Consider the following 18202-nt stretch of genomic DNA (forward strand, 5'->3'; position numbering starts at 1 on the left):
AGAAAGTACAGAATAAATTTTGAAGTTGGACCTTTGTCTCCTGAAGGACTCCAGTGCTGCCGTACAAAACATGGTAGAAATATCTATGGGTAAATAGAGGGAAAATACACAACTACAAATAATTAACAGCATCTGGAAAGAATAAGCTGGCAGACAGTACTCGAGGGTGTTGCTCTAATTAACTGGGTCTGTGAACCTTATTATTATTATTATTTTTTAATTTTTATTTTTAACCTGGCTTGGTAAAACCAGAAGGTGTGCTCCCTTACTTATAGGTAAAATACTGCTGCGTGGCTAGGAAATGGATTTGCTTGGCAGGGAAAAAGTGTACGTTGCCCTCGGGTAATGGGTTACATAGATGACTTGTTTTGCATGTTATTCTGCAAGGGAAATAGCAAAGCTTTGCTCTAAAATTAAGTTGGGACTAGCAGCTGAAAGGTCACGGTTGTGGTGGTGAGCAGCACAAGACATTGTGAGATTCAGACAAGTTACAGGTTTGCATGAAGACACATGGCAAGAGATAAATATTCATTATTTTTTAAAATTGCCAATTAAGTACAATTAAAAGGAACATGTTTTGCTGAGCAGATGAATTTCTGTTTCGAAGGGGGGGAGGGAAGACGTCGTAGAAAGGGTTTTAAACAAAATGGCTCACTAATTGAATACACTGCAACAAAATCCTTGCGTAGAAGCGTCTTTTAATGTGACACCGGACGGGCATCTCTTTCTTATCCATCTTAGGAATGAATGCTGCGTGTGGATGTATTCCCTCCACCCCTCTATTTTATCTGCATTTTCCCCACCCCCTGTGTGTTTTGATCAGCGTTTGTAGAGGCGAGGAGGGCTGGTAGCATTAATATTCCTGGCTGCAGCTCTGGGATGTGAGCCGCCGATCACTCCCGGGGACGCTTTGCCTCCTTAGTATCTTGCTTGCAGATGCATTTTCTAGCTGACCACGCTATTAAAGAGCTGCCATCAATCACGGGGCTCCCGGGTTCCGGCTCGGCTGAGCGGGGAGGAGGCAGAGGCGGGCCGCCGCCGGGGGAAGGAGCGTGTGGCTCCGTCTGCCTGCCTGCGCCCCGCCGGGCGGACCGGGGAAGCCGGGCCGGTGCGTGAGAGCCGGGCGGGGCGCGGCGGGGCGCGGGGAGCGGCGGGGGCCGGGCGGCGGGCGGCTTCCGCGCCGGGTTTTCCCCCGCGCCGCCTCCCGCTGCCGGGCGGGGGCCGGCGGCCGCGGCGTGTGGCGGGGCCCGCGGCCGCGCCGCTGAGGGGGCGGCTGGGGGGGGGGGGGGGGGGCGGCGGGCCCGGGCGACGCCGCTCGCTCCGCCGCCTGCTCCGCGCCCCGGCCCAGCTGCTCGGCGGCGAGGCGGAGGGGCCTCCTTTTGTTCACCAACTGCGCCTTCGCGTCGCCCCCGTTTCCTCTGCCCTCCCCTGCGCCCTCCTCGTCTTGGCGCCGCGGCCGCCCCCCGCTCTCCCCGCTCCGGAGGACAAACAGGGGTTTGCTGGGGTCAGGCTGAAGGAGCCGCTGGGATCGCAGGCGAGTTGTGTTTGCCCGGCACCTCCGAGAGCTGCAGCGCCTAAGCCCGAGGCTGGCGGGTGAGTGCACCCCTCGGTGCCGGGGGCAGGCCCTTCGCCTTGGAGGTGGCGGAGGCCCCGGAGCGGCAGGGTCGCAGAGGGGGGACCTCTCTGTAAAATGACAGATGAGGGTCGGTGGAGCGGGGCTCCGGGCCAGATTGATCGGGTAACTTCGGTGCCTGTGCGTACACGTTGTATTTCCAAGAGGAAAATTGTTCAGGTTGCTCTTAAAGTTGACCGATTGTTACTTAGGCAGGGATAGCACAGAAAACACCTGGATGGAGAAGCAGCTTCACTTAATTCTCTTTTCCCCTTTCGGCCGCTCCAATTTTTTTTCGGAAAAAGTTGGATCGACTTGGTCGGTGAGGCAATAGTTTTTATTGGCCTAAGAAGTTCAGAATGCTTTAAAACTGCAGGGTTTTCTTTCCATAACAAATGCTTTACCTCTGTGTTCTAAATATAAAGTTAAGCTAAACGGAGTGCTGTGTTTAATTCTGGGGTTTTTTTTTAAGCAAATGAGATAAGGATTGCATTTCCCTTATCCTGAAAGAAAGTACTTTTTTACTGCACTTGATAGAATGGAATGCCTTTGAAGTACTAATTGGTACGGTGTGTGGTGTAACTTTTTTTAGCGATGTTTAATCGTGTTTTAAGATAGCGACAGGAGACCTGCTTGGCCACTTCGTTTCCTGAGGAAGAAACCAGCTCTGCTTTGTTTTGCGATTGGTTTTAAGCTCCTCCTGAGTACATGTGGCTTTGCGCTGCATGGGGCATTGTGTGGCTGGATGGCCTCCTTACAGCCATATGGGGCTGCTTCAGTTGTATGGGAATGAAAATGGCAGTTGAGAGGCGACTTAATTTGTGTGGGTGGTTTTTTGTATTTTTTTTTTAAACTTAACATGAATGTTAGGCATGAAGTAGAAGAAAGTTGAGAATAGAAATTTAGTGAAGTGTAGTTTCAGATGCTCCACCAATATGTTTCTTCTGGGAACTCAGTTTAAAGTAAACTGGATTTAAAACCCTGCAGACGGCGACTATTCCAATGTAAAGCCGTTAATCTTGCAGGCAATTAGTTCCAGACGTGCAACCAACTCTGCATTTTTGTCAGTTTCTGTTCTTACAGGCAATCACATTTTTGAATATTTATGCCTAGTGCATATCACAAGACAAGCGTTTTAGATGCTTAACAGCAAGCTGAGGAGTGTGTAGAAGCAGCGTTTTAAACCTTTTATTTGTTTTTCCAGCCCTGTAGTTTAGTAGTGTTTAAACTATTTTATAAAGATCTCTGGGACCCGTGAAAGGTGGTTTTGAGTCCAGAGCACTGGAGTGCTTATTGTGCTCTGGCAGGCCGGGTGCTTGGCAGGCACTTCTTGAAATGTGATTTGATCTGGCTGCAGGATGGGATTGACCAGGATTACACCATTCCCCCCCCCCCCCCCCCCCCGGCTGTTTGAAAGTGATGCATCAGCGAGTGCTGGTCAATGGCGTATTTTAAGACATAAACTGCATGTATTCACTTTAAACATCTTTCCAGAGAGAGGCAGTTAAGAATTTGTCTTGCGGTTAGGATTTATGAATTGAGGCGAGGGCTGACGTAATCTATCCCACCACTTCCTTTGTGTGTGTTTTATAGTTGATAGTGCTTTGTTTTACTTAAAATAGCCGTGACTGTTTCTTAAATGTTTTCTATCTCCTTTATGCTGTGGCCTTCAGTATAAGCAGGCAACTTGCTGAAGTTGTGTGTGATTATGCCTCTTTTGAGGAAATGGTTCCTTCCTTTTGTCACTAAGGTTCAGTGAATTGCTTGTATGCTAAGTAGATGAGACTTTAATTTTAATTAACATAATGATATATACAGCTGTTCTGTCAGAATGCATCGGCTGTCTGCAGTTTTACTACAGGTTGTAGAGAATCTCTTGGTGTGTCTCTCAGCCCCTCTTTTGCTTACTTTATTTACGTAATGGTGACAGGATGGGGCTTTTGTCTCCTGATGTGAGTGGTTAATAGCTCATCTGTGAGAGCTTTGGTTTGATTTTTGTGTGGGAAAGAAAATAAGCTATTTATCATTAACTAATCCTAAACCTCCTTGGTGTTTTGGGTTGAGGGGGTTTATGCTACTTATTGTTTTGCTTAAGAGTAGCCAGAAGGAACCCCGAACTTCCTAATTTTACAGGGTCAGTGCTGCTTTTTTTTTTTTCCCTCCCTCCTGGTGTGCTGTGAATGAGTTCCTGCTATAGTGATTGACCTGTGTGTAGGTAAAGCACTTAAAGGGTGACTGCTTTTTATCTGGAAAAAAACCAAACCACTTTTAAAGTGTAGAAACAATGCCATTTTTTTGGCACCTGAGATAATCTTCATACTGCTGAAATTTTGATTTAATGGACCAAACTTCAGCAGGTGAAAAATATTCAGATCTCCACAAACTCAGTTACTTCAGAATCAACTGCAAGTACAGCTTGATATCTAGCTCATAGTCCAAAAATCCCATACGGAGGACCTAAATTAACCACTTGGTAGCATTTGATAGGGTTGAGGTTTATAGGCAGAAAAAGCCATCCTTCCAATAATTATCTACTTCATCTTGGTGATGGGGTGCTGTAGATCGTCAGGAAGATTGCCTCTTGCAGAGAGGCATTGTATTCTTTAATGAACGTACAGCTTTATAGAGCTAGCTCTGAATGTTGGGTCAGTGTGCATATGTTAATCTTTCCTTGTTCTGGGTCTTTTTCAAGTGATGTAGAGAGGTTGTGCAGATACTGTGTATGCTGAACTAGGAGTAAAAGCAGTTTGTAAACCACTGAAAACCAGTGTTTCTGTAACTTGTTAATATATACTGCTAACATATTTTACCTGAGATCCAGTTACCAGTAAAAAACAATTATGAAGGCAGAGTGTAGAAATAGATACCATGTGTTGAGACTATCATGAAATGCTGTTTTGGCCAAGTGATTTTTGAAATTAAGGATATTTCTTTGCAGCATGAGCCTAGGCTCTGGCAGATGAATGGATTAGAAGGTGATGACGGGAGCTGTTATGGTCCCCAGCTGTTGGCCTTATCCTTCTGGTGGCTGTTGTTACCCTTGTCCCCAAAGCAAGGGGTGTCTAAACCACGAGTGAAACTTGGTTTTGAACCGCCACTGTTCTCAGCCAGACATGTTTAGTTAAACAAATTCTAATTCTACTTGAGCTGAATGCACCGGGCAGAAAACAAAAGCAATTCAGGAGCTATGTTGCAAGTGTGCCTTAGAGTTCTTTCTTAGGGGTGTGATAGTTGTTGGGGACTTGGCTTACTTGGCTCCGTAGCCAAGAGATTCAGAAAACTGGATAGAACTAGCAGTGTTTTCTAGGCATTAGGAAGCAGAAATTGCATATAGCCTGTGGTGTTTGATGCAAATGCTCAGCACTTTTGTCTCTATAAAGGCTACAGCGTAGCTTTGACTGCTTTAGTAAAGTGGTTGCTTACAGATGAGATTGGGTCAGTCGGCAAGCCTGCATGTTAGCTTAATTTTTGTGAGCTGCAATGTCTTTGCCAAGATGTCTACCTCTTGCTTTAAAATATTTCTTTTGTTTTGAACCTTGTGTATTTAAAGTGTAAGACTCGGATCAGTCAATGACACTGAGTAGCTCTATTTTGCATTTTAAGGGTAAATAAGAGAAATGGTATCTTGATTGCTGTAGTCCTAGAACAGAAAGCTACCTGATACTCTGATGTGAATCTCTAATATTGATAGTCAGTTGCGTGAATCTTTAAACAAAGTTTTTCATCTTTGCAGAACACTGAACACTGCTTCAGAAGTAGATCTGCCCAAGGGGCAGCAAAAGTGGCTTTGGTCTGTGAGGGGAGGCTCTTCCAGTTTTCTCATCTAATGCATCACTGAGCTGCGTGTAGTATGGAGATAAGCATTAAATGTAACGAAGATTCCCCACTAAGATGGGCAGGCCTTATCTTGGAGTAACGTACTAGTCAATAACATGTAGATTAATGTGCAAATATTTTCTAATATGTATAAAATAAGATGCTTTCAAAGGGGCGTTCTAGGGAAGAAGGGCTGTGTCAGGGAAACTGGAATCTTAGTTGGCAAGTTCAAACTGTCATGTCAACTGGACCTCGTTCAGCTTTGCGCTTTGTTTAACTGTTTCTCATGTTGGTGTTTTCTCACAGAACAAATTTCTGTTACTAAAGAAAGCAAAAGCCTATCATGTTATAGTCTGATTTAAGTAATAAAGGATAGGACCTGTGAAAAACTTCCTGTAGTCTAGCTTTCTGTTTATGAAAAATATTGTGAACCATCTTTAAATGGATCAGAGGGAAATCTGTTTTCTATACTTCAGCTTTCTTAACAGAGGTGAAATTCTTTCCAGAAGAATGGGCAAAAATAATATTTATTCCAAAGTTTGCCTGGGGTAGTGGTTTGAGTTCTGACCTTTGGATACAAAGTGAGAACAAATAGTGTTGAAAAATGTAAATGATTAAAACAAGCTGGCCTTCTTTAGGAAACTTTTTTGTCAAGTTTTGCCAAGAAAAGGTCTTGGTGATTGCATAAACGCTTTACTACTGCAATAAATAGTATTTGATTGTGATGCGTTAGATTTTCTTATAACCACATGGGTTTTTTTACATAATAGTGGGCTTGAAATTCAGGTTTTTTCTAATGTTAGCAAAGGCACAGAAGAAATGGTGGCTGTAAATTTAGCATTAACAACATAGCTGTACACCTTCTCTTGGGAAGTAATGGCAAATTTTGGAAGTGAACTTGCTTTGATTAGGTTTCTCTGAAAATGGATATAATTTTCATTTTCATATAAGATGAGAATACAGTGTGAAATAACAAATCTGGAATCTATTAGTATAGGCTCCTAAAATTAGATACTTGCAGATTTCCCAGTCTGTCTTTTTTTATTAATGCCCTGACTGTGAAAAGCAGTATGATAGGTAAACCTTTTATTAAAACCAGCCAGTCTTGGTATAGATACATCGCTGCTTCTGTAACACCAATTTTGTGCACGTAATAAATTTTGTCTTACATGCTGATTTGAACCTTCTTGAAACTAGCCATAAAAAAAAATGCTTTGGTTTTGACAGTGTTTTCTTTTGCGAATTTGCTTGTTTGTAGAGATCAAAATGACTTGTTTTTGAAATAAAGCTGAATTTTTGTTAATAGGCAATAAGTGTTTCAGCAGCATCTGGAGTCTGATAACTTTTATTCTGTTTAGATATTTAAATTAAAAGCATTTAGTAGTTTGAACATTATTGTCCGATTTTGTGTGTTAATCTTGTCTTAGAAGATCAGGGCCTCTGTTTTGATCGTTGTTGTTAGGAACTGGAGAAAGTGCAGAGAGTTTAGCCATTACGTTGGATGTTTTAATTCACAGTTCTGTAATCTCTGTTCTTGTTCATCTAGCTAGTGAAATGATGGCAGTAAAAAGTTCTAAAACTTAAAAATGGTGTCCCTTTAGGTTTGTTCTTTACTGGGGAGGTTTCAGCCTGTTAATCAGTCTACTAAATCAACATATTTACCTAGAACAGGACCAATATGTTCCTTCCTCTGACTGTGGGAAGCTCCCAGCCTTTCTGTTCTTGCCAGCGGGTCCCCCTTCTGTATTGCTTGGAAACCTGTAGAAACCCAGCCGACAGTAGTAGGTGTTTTAACCCAAGCACAAGTTGGACCTGGGAACTTAGTTATTTGTATTTACATCATGTTGCGAAGTTTCTTGGATTTAGTCAGTGACTGATGACTGAAAGTGGCCTCAGCAGGTAGTTAAATTACAAGACAATGTGAAAATGACTGAGCCATAATATAAGAGTCAATACAATTCAAGCACTTAAGGTTGGGGATTTTTTTTTTAAAGTTTGACATAGTAACAGATCCATGTACGTTTTACTCTTCCAAGCAGTCAAAACACACTGTATTTGCTCCATTTCCTATTGAAATCTAACAAAGGAGCCAAAAATCAAATTTCCGTTTCCTGATAATAAAGCTATTCCTTTGAGATTAGAGCTGGGAGTGGATTTTTTTTTTTTAAATATAGTAGCTCCTGCTTATTAATTGAATGCTCTTAGGTAATCTTGTATGCTGGTTTGTATGCGAGTATGTGAGGAAGAGCGCATCTAACCTTCGTGTTTAGTATTAGACTATTGTAATTGGCTTAAAGTTGGAGACCTAGCCTGTGCTTATAGTTAAGACTGGTATAAAAGAGTTAAGAGCAACCCAAGGTTATTAGATCATTTGGAAACAGATTACCCTTTCACAGTGTAATAAAGTAATTATGAATAGTGTATGAAAATTGGTTGCAGTCTGTTTCAACATTATGACTGCCTGTCTTTAAAAGAGATTGCATTGTCCTCTTTTGTGTTGATCTTATAATTTGCATATTCAAAGCATGTTAGATATTTGCCACTTCCAGCTGTAAATGCTAAGTAGCATTTAAAAAAACAAATTATGCCATCTGTTTGTATAGGTTTTCTGTGAGGTTTTTCAGTTCTTGATAATATTTCACCTCGGGTCTGTTCTCTTCACAACAGTACATGCCACTATTGCTAAGGGAATTTGAAGCATGTTCTGGTCTAAACTGAAAGAATTCTTTCATGAATGGACAGAGTAGTTGCAACTGAGCAGGGCTGTTGCAACTTCATCTGTTGGTAGGGTATTTCCCCGCAGCCCTGACATAAGAAAAGGTGGTGTTTGGAAAGAAACAGCCATGATGCTCTATTTCTAACTCAAGTAGCACGTGATCAAATGCTCCAGTACATGGGGAGTATCGATGTGAATTTTTAAGATTAAAAAAAAAAAAAAAATCAAAAATAAGTTTTAGCCTAACTTGACTTTGTGCACATATGAGATCTGTGGCCTTGAGTGATACAATTTGTGACTAAAATATTGTTAATGTGAAAACCTTGGGATTGTTTTACCTGTGCTTCCCTTAGAAGTCCCCTCCTTACTGGAAGGGATGGCTTAGCTGCTTGTGAGGCAGCTGCTGATTTACTGGAATTTGGCAGCATGCCCTGATAGCAGGTACCACTTTGGGGTTTCTTGCAGCAGGCTGGTAATGAGGACGGACAGGTGCCAGTGGTAACCTCCTGTATCCCGTCGCTTTTGTCTGCTGGTTCTTGAGAGTCAGAGTCAGGATGTGAGGGACTAATTGTCTGAAGTTTGCCCTAGAAAGATGTGCAAACTCCATGTAGTTGGTAAAAGCAATTCTTGTGGCTTTTTAAAGCATGGAGTCAGTAACGTAAATTGGAATTTACACGCTGAACTTCAGAGTTTGACTTTTTTTTAACAAATGCTGCTGAATAAAGTTATATTTTGGCATAAAGTTTTGTTGAATCCATGCTTTTGGCTGAGCGCTTTTCTTCTGAGGACGTAGTGTGGTATCTGAGATGCCAAAGGTAAATATAACTGTCTTGTTCTGTTACATTCATGTGGGAGTTCAGCAGTGGTTTAGGATTTCAGGAGCACTACAAAATTTCTGACAGCAAAACCTTTGCTCAGTACACATCTCTCGGCTCATTTCGAATATAGAATTGTTGCTGGAGATAAATTATAAGCATTGTATGTCAGGTTAATAAAATCCTGAGGTCATTCTCTGCTCTGAAACCCGTGCTATGACATGTAGTGTAAAGTTGATGTGGGTCTCAGGAGAGCGCTCTAAGAGGCGCCCAGCCTCGGCTGTTTGGTTCCTTGAGCTCAGCTGGGGGTTGCTGGCTGCCGTGTTCATCTTGGCCCTGCGGTGGTGGCATGAGCATCTCGGCTGGATTTCAGTGCAAAGCCCTCTGGCATGGCAGAAGTGGAAGCTTAGCATAACACAGGTATGACAGCATCTCTGCACATCCAAATCTGCATGAGCTTTATTGAAATAGCATGAACAGACTCTCCGGCACTAGTAAAATGCCATGACTTTAAGCTAAACTGGTATGTTAGGTTTCTATCATGGGCTTTGTCATGGTTGAAAAATCAAATCCCTACCAGACTCCCTCAGAATAATACTTCAGTTATTCTGCTGCAAGCTAAAGAGTTGAGGTGGGTTGACCCTGGCTGGACACCAGATGCCCACCAAAGCTGCTCTACCACTCCCCTCCTCAGCTGGACAGGGGAGAGAAAATATAACAAAAGGCTTGTGGGTTGAGATAAGGACAGGGAGAGGTCACTTGCCAATTACTGTCACGGGCAAAACAGACTCGACTTGGGGAAATGAGTTTAATTTGTTACCAATCCAATCAGAGTAGGATAATGAGAAATAAAACTAAATCTTAAAAACACCTTCCCCCTACCCCTCCCTTTTTCCCAGGCTCAACTTCACTCCTGATTTCTCTTCCTCCCCACTGGTGGTGCAGGGGGATGGGGAATGGGGGTTGCAGTCACTTTATCACAGATTGTCTCTGTCTCTGCAGCTCCTTCCTCCTCAGGGGGAGGGCTCCTCACACTCTTCCCCTGCTCCAGCGTGGGGTCCCTCCCATGGGAGACAGTCCTCCACGAACTGCTCCATCGTGAGTCCTTCTCATGGGCTGCAGGTCTTCACGAACTGCTCCAGCGTGGGTCCCTTCCACGAGGTGCAATCCTTCAGGAACAGACTGCTCCAGCGTGGGTCCCCTGTGGGGTCACAAGTCCTGCCAGCAAACCTGCTCCAGCATGGGCTCCTCTCTCCATGGGTCCACAGGTCCTGCCAGGAGCCTGCTCCAGCGTGGGCTTCCCACGGGGTCACAGCCTCCTTTGGGCATCCCCCTGCTCCGGCGTGGGGTCCTCCGCAGGCTGCAGGTAGATATCTGCTCCACCATGGTCTTCACCACAGGCTGCAGGGCAATCTCTGCTCCGGCACCTGGAGCACCTTCTCCTTCTTCACTGCCCTTGGTGTCTGCAGAGCTGTTCCTCTCTCATACTCTCACTCCTCTCCATCTGCAAGTGCTGGTGTGCAGGGTTTTTTTCCCCCCTTCTTAAGTATGTTATCCTAGAGGCGCTACCACCATTGCTGATGGGCTCGGCCTTGGCCTTGGCCTTGGCCAACAGTGGGGTCCGTCTTGGAGCTGGCTGGCATTGGCTCTATCGGACATGGGGGAAGCTTCTGGCAGCTTCTCACAGAAGCCACCCCTGTAGCCCCCCCGCTACCAAAACCTTGCCGTGCAAAACCAGTACAAGAGTGCACCACACAGAAGGCTACCTTTTCTGTGTTCCTACATCTTTATTAAGGTTCCTAAAGACAGCTGGCGCAGCTGAAATACCCACTGAAAATGTTAAACTAAGCATGAGTTTCTGCAGTGTGTTTTTGCATTGCTGTTCTGGATATTTCAGAGTTTAAGGAAACTCCAACCAGACCAGATGGGCTTCATAAACACTGGTGGTGGTTTCTTCCAAAATTGACTTTTTAATTCAGTGTGAACATTTGAAATGCACCAGTAGCTTAAGCTGGTTTTGAGTTTGCTTCCATGGAAGTTCTAAAGTATATTAACTATTCTTCTTAAGCAGATAAAGAAGTGACTGAGTCCTATAGATAAGTATGTGGATAGATGATGAGTAATAGAAACTTCCCCTGTGATTATCTTTAGGACATGCTTGACATTTTTCCTGCCTCTTACAGCCTAAATTGTGCATGTGACTTCAATTTATTTTTGTTTTGCAGCATAGGTCTTAAGTGAGGAAAACAGTGGTTGCGTGGGGTTTTTTTTTTGGGGGTTGGCTTTTTTTTTTTGTCTGGAATTAAATAGGGATTTTTTTCTCAGAACTCTTGCTGTGGTTTTTTTGCTTTGTTTGCAGGGGGGAAGTTATAGGTTTTTTGGCTTTTTTTCCCCCTCCCTCTTCAAAAAGGTTATTACTTTGTGGGAGTTTTTTTAAACTCTGTGCAGTGTGAGTGAAGTTGTTATACCCATCTAAGAAGTAATGGACAAAGAAATAATATGCCCAGCACTAGTGAAAAATCATGAAAAGGTTTTCACTTTGCTCTTGGGCTGAGAGCTTGATAAATGTCCTTCTGTAGGAGTTTATCTTATTTTCTCTTGGCCCTATCAGTGCCATTTGATGCTAGACATAAAAGTTTATTTCACATTCTGAATAAAAAAGTTACATAATTGTTTTGAAATGTCACTTATACCAAAGTTCATTCTGATTCACAGGCCAGATCATAATTCAGCATATGTTAAGAACTAGTCAGCAAGTAATAAATCTCATCGTGGCTGTATGTGTTATCTCATGGGAGAGGATACAGGACTTTAGGAGAAAACAGGCTAATCCCTGAAATGCTGGATAGATTTAATTAGGTCCCAGTTGCTTCAGTAACTGGCACTTGGTGAATTTTCTTCTGTAGTATTTTGGAAGTAGCTCTTAAGTCAGCTCCTGATTAGGTTAGTGTTTCAGGAAAAAACTTTGACATGACATTCTTCTAAACTCCTTGTTTACTTGTTGAATGCTCATGTGCAGTAAATGATGGAAACTTCATAGACAAGAATCTTCAAAGGTATGCTTTCACAAGTAAAACTTTATTGCATTGTATTTATAATAAATAGTGTAATTTAGTTTGCTGTCTTTGGTTGCAAATGGATCACCTCAGGTTTTTATTTGAAAGAGCAAGCAAAATATGGTAATCCTAGTTTACGTTACTGTGGGAATAAAGAAAGTCTTAACATGCCTTGGTCACAGATTGATTAAACACTGCTGTGCCCAGCTCATGGTGCTCTGCTTAGCCTAGTGTCTTGTCCACTATAGACTGCAATCAGTTTTAGTAATCTTTCAGTGGTGTTTCAGAGCTGTTACTGGTGTCTAACCTTAAAACTTTACCTTGAAAATAGAGATAGGAATTTCATGCTGCTTCATTTAGGAAAAATAACCTCCATTTTGGAGGTGTTTTCGGTATGATATGTGGCTTGTGTGGTCTTAATTTGCATGTCATGGGATGTTAGCATGTAATTATGAAAGCTAAGGGTATTTTCCTTTTTTATTTCATGTGCTCATTCTCCTCTTTAAATGTTTCAGGTCTGTTATTTTTGTGAGAACGTGTCATTCGGTACACAAAGGATGAGTAGTCCTGGATTTAAGGAGGGCAAGGCACAAGGCCACAAAATCAAACGTTTGCCACAGTACCTCTGCCATCTCCCGATTGCTGTTGGTGCCAGATGATGAGATGTGGTGGTATTGTAATGGGAATGAGGCCACCACATTTCATGTGGGGCTTAATTGTTTGATTGGTTATTCTATGCTTAATGGCTTATGGTCTAATTTTGCAACATCATTCTCAGCAGCTTACAAGATCAGACCTAAATATGTGAATACAACTATATTGCCTCATTCCATCGCATGAGATTCCATTACTTTAGTCATACAATAGTTAAGAGTATCTACTGAGAGTACTGGAAGTAGAAATTATATTAATGTCTGAAGCGTAACGAAAGTCAGAAGTTATTTCATGCAGCGTTAAAATACTTCCTCTTGGTTTAGATTAGAAGCAGACTAATCACTTGCAGCATTTCTTAATGTTTTCTTCCGTTTCTCATGAAAGACTCAGCCAGTTATGAAGTCCCTTTCAAATGGGTTCATTAGCAGTGGCCAGCAGATTACTGATGCAGTCGTTCCTGTAGCAGGGAGAGACTGCTGTTCGAAACATAATTTATAGTGTTGAAAAACCTAATGTGCGAGACCTGCGAACTGGCCCTTTTTTCAAAAACAGTGCTTCAAATCTAATGAGGAATTCAGTTGGTTGCTGCCCAGGAGCAGTAACATGGATACAAAGAAGGTGATTTTTTCTGTTATCTTTGATACTGTGTACATTTATTTATTTATTTTAAAAAAGAAAGCTCTGTGATTTCCAGAAAAGTGAACCAGACTTAAAGGAAAAAACCTGTGGAAACTTGTACAGTGAGAAGTCATATTGGATGCCATTGAGCAAATGAGAGATCTGATATTCATGTGTAGTATGGAAAGTGGCAAGAACAGCGTGTAGGTGAGTTCCCTGGGCTGTTTAACACGGTCTAAATACAGTCTCTGTTTGCCTACATGAACTTGCTAAGAACTTTCCAGTGGTGCAGATGGCGGTAGCTGTAGCAGCTGAGCAGGAGTGCTGTGGTTTGCTGGGGTGTATCGTGCTTTGATGACTGTAACTGGTTCAGTTGTACTAGGAGAGTTGTGGTACAAGTTACTTGCTGGTGCTGGAGCAAATGTTACTGGTTTCCTAACTTACAACGAATAATCTAAAAATGACTATGGGCAGTGGGTTTTTTGTTTGTTAATCTGTTCCACTTCATTACCCTGTGTGTTAAAATAACCTATATCTTCTAATTTTCCTTGCTATTTGTCAAGAGAAACAAATCCATGGGATTTGTGTGATTTCTCTTGTGTTTAAAAACTTCTGACATAAAGAGATGGAATATTTCCTAATTACCTGTTCGCTGCCACTTGTTATCTTACACATTCAGTCTTAGATGATGATGGTATGGGAGTAAGCTGGCCCTTTCTGATTAAAATGAAATGAAGCATTACAATTGCACAATATTACATGTTGAACAAGGGAGTCATGACTTAATATTTTGTGGTGATTTAAGTTCTTACTATTTGAAGAGGCAAGAAGATAAAGTCAGGGACTTTGGGTAGTAACAAATTTTGCTGTGATATACCTGTATGCATAAGCAGTGTACATTTTATTTCTTTTTTTTTTCTTAGAGTGATAGAGGTGAAACTGAGGGGAGGAGGTGGGTGCATGCAGTGTTTCTTGCTGAGTCCGATGCGTGTAGTCTGGACACAGGTTATTGCAGGTCTCCCAGGGTCTCAGTGCGACCTTGGGCAAGTGGGATGTATTCACAGATGTCTAAAAGACACCTAGCTCTATTTTTGGGATGAAAATATGTTGGAAGTTAAATGCCAATATTGACCGCTTTGGTTTTCTATCACTTAAGGTCATACAAGAGATCATATGAACTCTTGAAATATAGACCCTCTTTGTGAATACCTTTTAGCATGTGTTTTGAAGTCTTTAGCAAGAATATGGAAGGATAATGAGCTGTTGCATAGGTTTACTGCAGTCAAACTTATATTGAAACAGCACACCTCTGTCTCACAACTTTCAGTGCTTGTGCTTATTCTTTCTTGCACACAGTATTGTGTGTTTGCTTGTTGAATAATATTCCTGCTGCCTCTAGCAGAACTTGCTCGTGTAGCTGAAGTGTGAAGATCGAAGGTCATACTTCCACTAGTAAGGTTTTACTGCTTTAAATACTACATATTTGTTACTGTTTTCTGTAAATGCAATAAAGGAAGCGAGATGTACTGTAATACATTTCAGTTGTTAAGTATTATGAAATTATGAAGAATATGCTGACCGTTTGCTGTAGACAGTCTATAATACGAGACAGAGATCAAGCCCGCATTTCACACACGAATAAGCAGACTTAATCTCATGATTACAACAGTGCTTCTGTCCTGGGAAGCGAGGCTTTGTAGGAAAGAGAATTCTGACGTCTGCTCTGTCATTAACCAAAGTAAGCTGCTCCTCAGAGAAAATGAGACCAATCTCTGAAATCAAAGACAGTTTCTCTAGACAGAAATATCATCTGTCTTGATGCTTATGTAAAAAGGTTTTTAAAATGGTGGACAACAAAAAATATGTCCTGTTAGTATCTGTTGCTCATTCTGATAGTATTGTACCATTTTTTCCCTCTTTGTCATAGGACTGAAAGAGCAGAATTTCTTTGTGTCCACTGCTGTGGAATTTTATGGATCACTTAAGTGGCATAGCTTTAGTTAGTCTTGTAGGTGGTCTCTGCAACTCTCGGGATGCTGCTTTCTTTAGAGAGAAATTGCTTTAATTATAGCTGCATTTCAGTGGAAATGTCTGGTCAGTCAGCTGATGATAGGAGCCCACCCTGCAGTTATTCTTCCACTTTAAGTAGTTCAAATACACAGGCAGTTCTGTGGAGTTAAATAAAACAGTTAATGTGGCTGAAGATCAGAGGTTTTGCCTTTCCTGCTCAAAGGGGTTTTTCAAAAATAACCTGATCTACTTTTCATTTGGGTGATTTGAATGAAGATATTTTGGAGGCTTTCTAGAAGACGAAAGGATTGCGAGAGGGCAGCTGGGTGTTTGGCCATTTAAAAACGAAACATCCTCTGGAGAAAAGCACAGCTATGTACATCTACCTATAGGGAATGGCAGTTTGGTAGATATTTGTAGACCTGTTGCAGAGATGGAGGTACCAAAATAAAATTTAGAATGGAAATTGAAATTAGTTGTAAGTGGGTACAGTTCTGGATGTAGTTACATTTGCAGTTGCCTGCAAAGCAGCAATGGTCTCATTCTAATAAACACACACAAATGAATGTTTTCAGTGTTATGCAAAACTCATTTCTGTCTTAAAATAAGTGGCTTCACAGGGCGGCATAGGTGTGTGATGTACCGGTAGCTTTCATAGTCAAGTATTCCTTAAAACTCGAGCTGTAGTAAAATGGGTGTATGATTCTGTTTCATGGAAATATTCTTTAATGTTACTGTTAGCTTGGTTGCCATTGTGTACCAGGAATTTCTCTTATGCTTTGACTTCTTTGTTGGTGTTTCCCTGGTCTGAATTTACAGCATTTGGGAATGTTTATATTTTACTGATTTTTAGTAAACATACTTCAGACTCTTTTTTTGCCACAGACCTGCCTGTCAAGAAATCCATATACATGCTTTCAGGGTTTATCCTTTTTGCTTCTGAAAGTCTGTCATTTTTTTCTGAAACATCTCCCAGCAGATTTTTTTTTTTTTTACAATAGTTTATGATTTATCAGGAGAAAGTGTAAATTACTTGTTGCTGTACGGATGGTCCCATGGCTAGGCTTTGGTGGTGATGGTGGAACGGTTGCCACTGCCTTTGTTATACATTCTCCATCCTAATCTCACTTTTTGTCTCTTACCTGTATTTTTTTGGCTGAATAGTTATCCTGCAAATCCAGTTCTGGCTTGATATGGTTGCTGGAAGGAAAGCAAAGTAATTGTGGCTGATAAAAATGTAATCTGTTCAAAATAATATGCTGTGTATCATAACAAGCTCTTGTTTAACTTTTTTCTGTTTTAAATGTTGTTAAGCAACCTTATAATGCAGATGTTTTCTTGGCTCCAAATGACATTAAATTCCCTAGATAATAGTTCTTGTTACAATAGCAGCTCTTTACAGGTCTCTTGGGCCTTTTCTCCCCTAACAGCCCTTTAAAGTGAGGGAGCTGTGTTGTGTTACATGAACATTTTAAAAAGTCCTATTTTTCTATAGTGTTATGGGATGACTACTTTACTTTACTCAGACATGTATTGTAGTAATCATTTACATTAGCCTGAATGATGTTGGGGAAAAGGATGTGAATACATGGCTTCGTATTTACTGTCTGTGGATCGTTGTTTGTTCCCATATGTTATGGCTACAGAGGCCATTAAAGCACCTTTTTAAATGACTAGAGGAGTTCTACCCGCCATGGTTTAATAGCGTGGATCAATACAGTGGGCTGGGATCTGAATTTTTGTACTGTAGTCGTGTTCTGTATCTTGGTTGCTCTCTGGTTTTGAAGAGGCCACCTGGCCACTCAGCCCTTAAGCTGCTTGGCATGTGAAGGGGGCATGGGATTGGGGAGGGGCTGTCTTCGGTGTTTGATGTATCACAGCATGGTCAATGAGGGCTGAACTCTTCAGGTGGTGACCAAACGACCAGCCTCATATCAAAATGAGTGTGCAGACAGCTCCGGTGTCCTTGCTGTTTTTTAGATTCCTCACCAAACAGTAATAGAGAGAACAGAAAGTCTAGCTAATTCATCTGTTAAGATTGGAAAATCTTACTGGGAGTACAGAAACTTTCTAAGACTGCGTTGATTTTATGTTGCTGCTCTTGAATTAATGTGGGGAGAAATTGTGACTTATTTGGAACTGCATTACTTCTATGGAAGCCTATGTGTAAAACTGTCTAAAAGCAGCTGTTTTCAGAAAGCGTTTCTCGGATCACTGTTGTGAATGTGGTACATAAATTGCCCGACCCATTTTCGAAGGAGGTAGGAGCTGATACGTTCACTCCAGACATTATCCCTGGTCTTTCAGTCTGCTCTGTGGTCAAAGCTGACTGTCCTGTAAAACTTTGTTCTTAGTACTTAGTGAGCGTATGACCTTTTGCAGGCAGATAGTTGTTCTACCTGTCCTATGCCAATTAGAATACCACAAACAAAGTGAAATGTCGCTTTCCTCTCTTGGGTCCTTACCACTCCAGTCTTCACAAATCCTCACAATTGCCAGGTAAACCTGGCTGCTTTCTGAGGAAGGATTTAAAGATACTTGAAACATTCTTGAGTAAAATGAAATGAAACATGTTCCTCCTCTGAAAATGTAACTCTGAAGACATGCAGAATAGCCTGTCATTTTCTGTTGATAAATGCTGAAGTGATTTTTTTTTTTTGCCTTATGAAATCTTGCTTTGCTTCTGGGAGGAATCTCCTTCACTCTCCTCTTTTCTCCTGTTCCTTTAAGTTTTGTAGCATCAATATTGTGTTGAAGAGAAGGACTTATGATCTTATCTAAGCTGTCATCCTGCATAGCTCTTCTGTCAAACAGACCCTCAACCTGGATTTCAGAATGATGCCATAATATCCCAAGTCAGAGCGTATCAGTGTGAAGGTGGAACGTGCAGTGGGAGAGTGCTGAT

General features: G+C 41.7%; 1 protein-coding gene across 6 annotated transcripts in view; it reads left to right on the plus strand.

Moving 5' to 3' along the window:
* The window catches only part of RERE (arginine-glutamic acid dipeptide repeats), a 257908-nt gene that overhangs the window by 49296 nt on the left and 190410 nt on the right, over positions 1-18202 (plus strand). For 4 of the 6 annotated variants that reach the window (XM_087755173.1, XM_087755175.1, XM_087755177.1 and 1 more), the window contains exon 1: positions 1446-1593. The exons of 1 other annotated variant lie outside the window; for it this stretch is intronic. The gene's annotated coding sequence lies outside the window, so the exon portion shown is untranslated. Of the gene's footprint in view, positions 1-1444; positions 1594-18202 lie in introns of those variants that run through there. One more of the 6 variants, XM_087755176.1, reaches the window with a different exon arrangement.

The sequence above is a fragment of the Nipponia nippon genome, unplaced genomic scaffold, assembly GCF_047370975.1.
Source record: "Nipponia nippon isolate SJK-2023a ecotype South Korea unplaced genomic scaffold, ASM4737097v1 scaffold_19, whole genome shotgun sequence".
Classification (NCBI taxonomy): domain Eukaryota; kingdom Metazoa; phylum Chordata; class Aves; order Pelecaniformes; family Threskiornithidae; genus Nipponia; species Nipponia nippon.